The sequence below is a fragment of the Pongo pygmaeus genome, chromosome 17 (assembly GCF_028885625.2).
Source record: "Pongo pygmaeus isolate AG05252 chromosome 17, NHGRI_mPonPyg2-v2.0_pri, whole genome shotgun sequence".
Taxonomy (NCBI): domain Eukaryota; kingdom Metazoa; phylum Chordata; class Mammalia; order Primates; family Hominidae; genus Pongo; species Pongo pygmaeus.
The window spans coordinates 79,825,870-79,831,869 of record NC_072390.2 but is presented as its reverse complement, the minus strand read 5'-3'; positions in this window follow the sequence as shown (position 1 = coordinate 79,831,869).

The following is a 6,000-nucleotide window of genomic DNA, read 5'->3' as shown; positions in this document are numbered from 1 at the left end:
ATAAGCTAACTATATATGTAACTTTAAATGTGTGTGTATATATATATACATATATCACAGAATTAAGAATATATATATAACTTTATATGTAACTTTAAATATGTGTGTTTATATATCCATATATATATCTCAGAATTAAGAACTGAGTGGACAGTTGCAACAGCAGACTAGGCACTACAAAACATAAAACTGGTGATCTGAAAGATAAATCGATAAAAAATGAACAAGCTGAGGAATAATGAGAAAAAAAGAAAAATAGCATTGATATATGCATAATTGGAGGCCTTGAAGGAGATGACAAAAACAAAATTGAGGCAGAAGTAATATTGACAGATACATGGCTAAAAACTTTGCAACATAGACTCCAGAAACTCTGTGAACGTATATCCCAAAGAAGGATAAATGCAAGCAATGCTACAAGTAGAAACATTTGAATAAAACCATTGAAACACATAGATAAAGAATACACTCTAGGCCGGGCTCAGTGGCTCACTCCTGTAATCCTGGCACTTTGAGAGTCCATGGCAGGCCAACTACTTGAGGCCAGGAGTTCAAGACCAGCCTGTCCAACATGGTGAAACCCTGTCTCTACTAAAAATACAAAAATTAGCTGGGCATGGTGGCAAATGCCTGTAATCCCAGCTAGTCGGGCGGCTGCAGCACAAGAATCTCTTGAACCCAGGAGATGGAAGTTGCAGTGAGCTGAGATTGCATCACTGCACTCCAGCCTGAGTGACAGAGTGAGACACTGCCTCAAATATAATAATAATAATAATAATAATAATATACTCTAAAATCAACCAGAGTAAGAAAAGACAAGTTCTTTTTAAAGGAGCAACAATAAATCTAACAAATGACTTTCCTATAGAAACAATGAAATCCACAAGTTAAGAGCAGCATATTTAAATTGCTGAAATAAAATACCTCCAAACATCAGTTTCAAAAGTAAAAGTAAAATAAAGATATTTCAAATGAACAAAAGCTATGGAAATTTGCTTTCAACATTCCTGCACTAAACAAATATTTAAAAAGAAGAAACATTAATCCATTTGGAAACATAGAAATACAAACAGGAACTCTAGAAAGGTAAATACGTGAGCCACGATAAATGAGTATTGACAGTAAAGCATAGTAATTCATTATAATATATTGTGAAGTTTAAAATACCTGTATGCAAGCATTAAAATAAAACATAGAAAAGGGTATAAGTTATAGTTTATTTTAAGGTTTTAAGATTTTATCAATACTGGGAAAGGGGTAAAAGTAATTCATCAAGCTTTACAAACCCTTAATAAGTGAACTTTATATACAGGGTGATCACTATACATTTATACATGTGTAACTTATGCAGTATATTGGTATATTTTATAGCTATATGCATACACAAACATAAGCACCTTTATATAAATATATTTACTGAAAACATCTGGAAATATACATACCAGTATATTACTAGTGGTTATTTCCTAACTTGGGAATCATTGGAAAATTTTATTTTGTTTTAAAAATTAAAATATATTTCTAGAAAGAGAAATTATATCATAGAATAAAATGAATAAGAAAATGCAGAATCAGTAGAGCAAAGCAGGAGGGGAATCAGTAGAACAAAGCAGGAGGAGAAACAGAAAGAAGAAAGGCAGGCAGAAAAGTTGAGCTAGGATGGATTACAGCTTCTAAAGACCTGTGTTTCAACCCTAACTTACTGTTTCTGATTGTGTGGGGAAAAAAAAAAAAAAAAAAAGAAGAAGAAGAAAAGTTCAAATACTTAGGTCCTCCTTTCATTGACCAAGAAGACCTTAACATTCCTCTCAGGTTGACTAAACTTTAGACAGGCTTCCTTAGGACTCTAGGACCCTGACCTCCTTTTTCTTAAGAGCATTTACTTCAAAGAACTTCTAATTGTAAAATCCTTTCTCTTTTGATATGTAAATCTTTAAAGCTTCTTGCCAGTTTTGATATCCAGAAATATATTTCTCATGTACCTGGGAATCATCCTTTTGGAATGTAATTATCAAGGAAATAGGCCCCCTAAGTCCCAGTTTCTGTGGCAGGGTAGAGCCTAACTTCAGCTGGAGTCTTGCTATAAATTGTAAAACTACCTCGTCGTGAAGATAGGAGAGTTTACTTTTCCTCTCGGGAGAGCCAGTTAGCAAACACAGATAGTCTAGGATGTCTCTGACCCCAGCTCTTAAAAACTCTACAACCTTTATTTCATCAACATTGAATCAGACTGAGTTCTAGATTCTCTCCCCTACTGCAACAGCCTCTAGTGAAATCTTTCCTGCTTGATTAACTTTGGTGTAACTTTTGATCTGGCACTATAAAAAAGTGATTATAATAAGATTTATATATTATTATTATAACGGGAATGTGGGAAGATGAAATGTCGTAAAGGTTGGAGAACTACTTCATAAACAGAAAGTGGACACACAGTTGAAAACAGGTGAGTTCACAGGGAAAAAAACAGACCAGAAAATCATTTCAATGTACTAGAAGTATCTTGAGACTTATCATCTATTAAATATAATGCTATTAATTATCAGTATCCGTCTTGTCTGGAAGGCTTTATTTTGGAAGACTAATTTCAGTGCTCAGGATAGATTTTTTTTCTATGACAAAACAGATAACAAATATTGATTTTTAAATACAAAATCTTAGTGACCATAATTTAAATATTATTTGAGAGACAAAATAACTTCAGTTGCAACATTATTATTTTAAATATAGCTTCTGAGTGTTAGGAACAACGCAAGGAAAGTTTGTAGGAGCAAAAGAACCTCTGTTAATAAGGATTCTACTTTGTTCTTGTAAGGAAAATCCAGTTTTAAATGGCTTAATTAAAATTGGTTAGTTTTTACTCACATAATATTAGGCATAGGGCACAGGTCTGGTGTAGGCTGCTTGTTAGCACCAGTGTCCTGATAGCCTTTTTATCTTTCTGCTCTAACATTTACAGCATTTGGCCTTTTCTGATGTATGCTACTTTCTCAGAGAACAATGGCTGACCTAACTCTAGCCATGTCCACTTTGCAGACTGAAGAAAGGAAAATTGGTGGGTGAAGGAGAAAATGCCTGTATCGGAAAAGCAAATTATCTGCTGGTCCTCCCCAGAAAATTTCTGTCCACAAGTAATCTATCCCAAGGGTATCCATAGCAGCAAGAGAGGCTGATAATTTAGATTTTTTTTTTTTCTGAGAACAGTGCCACACAGAACAAAATCAGAATTTGATCAATAAAGATGAATAGCTAAGTAGGAGTATATGCCACAACACCTTACAGTGCTTCCTAGGAGAATATCATGCAGTTATGATCAATTGTCACACTGATCTCAAATATGTGAGTCAAAAATTAAATGATCTCACCCCAAAGCAACTCATATTGTTTGACATGGTCAAACATTAATTTAGCCACTTAAGGTCAATAGATTCAAAATATTGTCCTTATCTCAGCTTACAAAAAATATTTTTTATAATACTATATTAGCAATACCTGCTTGCATGTCCATCATTCAAACATTTTGCATGAGCATATTGATTTTATTCTCACAGCATTCTATGAAATGAATATTCATCCTTTTTCACAGATGAGGAACTCAATGATTCAGGAAAATATGCCTGTTTATATCATTGTGGTTTTATGTAAATTGATTAACCTATGAATTTCTTATCTGATGTGGGCAAATGGAGTCATTCATTCAAGATATTTTTAACATTTAACTAAACTTCTAGAACTTTGTAAAGGTTGGCAAAGTCAACTAGCTTTTTAAATAATTGAATGAAGCCTGTACAAAATTTTACAAAGCCTATCCTAAATGAATAAACATTTGTTTTCCTGAAAGCCCTTTGGTGTATATAGGCCTGTGTATGTGTGTAATTATGTTTATGGCTATGTGTGTATGTGTGTGTGTGCATTTGCAGATTGTATAAAAAAAGAGAGTAGAACAACTCTATGATTGCTAATCCTGAGCTCTTGGTTTACAGTACTTAACGCATCTTACTCCATCTAATATAGTTTAGATATTTGTCCCCTCTAAATCTCACGTAGAAATGTAATCTCCAATGTTGGAGGTGGGGGTTGGTTGAAGGTGTTTGGGTCGGGGTATATCCCTCATGAATGTCTTGGTGTTGTCCTCACGATGGTGAGTGTTCGCAAGATCTGGTTGTTTAAAAAGGTAGGTCACCAACATTCATCCCTGGCTCCTGATCTCATCAGGTGATGTGCCTGCTCCTGCTTCACCTTCTGCCATGACAATAATCTCCCTGAGGCCTCACCAGAAGCCCAGAAGATGCCAGCACCATAGCTCCTTTACAGCCTGCAGAACAGCAAGCCAATGAAACCTCATTTCTTTACAAATCTCTCAGTCTCAGGTATTTCTTTATAGCAACACAAAAATGGCTTAAATCACTATCTCTTTCAATCTTTCAGTTCTAATCAAAATATTTTCCAAATGTGTGATTAGTAATATATAGAATATAGCCTACAGCATATGAATTTAAATAAAATTCTCTAGAATTTTTGATATTATATTGAAAATAGAATTCACTTTTACAATATCATGCAATGCACTTTTATTGCATAGGATATTTTTGTTGTTTTTACTAGTTTATATAGGTAATATTGAGAGTTTCCATCCACAATGAGGAAAAGAGAGATCTAAGACCTTTTGGAATCTGAAAGCTATTTATTTCAATGGAAAGTAAACTGTGAAGTCTATACTGGAAGTTGTTCCCAGCTAGCTTATGCAAAAACCAATTTCTTTTCCTGAAGTTATAGCCTACAATGAAACATTTCAATAGTAAAACTGTAGTGAGGAAGGAGTAAATTTCTTAATAGGGCTTCATAAATAGGGTATATACCTAGAGATTTGGAGATATGCAGGCATCAAACTATGAGCAATTTGTTGAATTGCTTTGTGAGGGGTTTAATACCGCATTTAGCAACTAAGAAGCTGGGAGAAAAACTCTGAATTAGATATCTCAAATATGCAATGCAAACATAAAAATTAACTCAGCATTTATGAAGCCACAGTAGAAATTGGCTGAAAAGATGTTTCTTTGTTTCTGAAATATAATAAAAGGATGATAAATCATGTTTTTTTTGTTTTAATCAATTTGGGTAAATGACTAACAAAATCATTGTTCCAAAAGCATAGTTCTATTGAGAGAAACACCAGATTGCCTCTAAATTATATTCTCCCCCAATGCTTAATTTGCCACTATTCTATTCATTTGGTATTTCCGTCCCATATTGAGAGACTGTGGGAGTAATACAGTATTGCTGCAAGAATCATCCTAGAAAACATAAAAGATAGCTTTATCATTGCAGTGGTCTTTACTGTTAGCTTTACATTTGGCAGGCATTCAAGGTCTTTGTGGAAACAAAAATTCCTCTTCATAAGTTTTCCCACTTTATTCATAAAATATTTACATATTTTTTAGGTTTATTCATGTTTTAGGAACTTTTCTGTGACCCATCTGGTAGCGGGGAGTAATGTAGTACATTTATCTCATTAATTCATAGGGACTGGTTCAAATTTTGCTTTAAGGACTATTTCGAGTTTTGACATAGATTTGACTTGGGCTTTACTAAAAGAAAAAATATATATTTTTTAATCTTATTTTTGCTACACACGCTAAAAATACATTTAGTTAACTATTTTGAGTTTCACTTTCTTTCTTTGTGTAAAGGACACGACTGATCCAGTTGTCTTGAGGCTGTTGTGAGAATCACTCAGCAAATAACAGATGAATCATATGCTAATGATTTGTGACATTTTCAAAATATTTCTGAAGAAATGTTCCTTTTATGTTCATGGGTGCCGCTTTCACAAGCAGTCAATAGAAATTACTTTGTATAACTATTCATCATGTTAGTAATACTTAAGAAGCACATGTGAAAAGAACACTGATATGTTGAAGAAATAATGTAAAATAATTAACATTAAATGTTAACATTAATTATTAACATCATAGGCTGGGCGCAGTGGCTCACCCCTGTAAT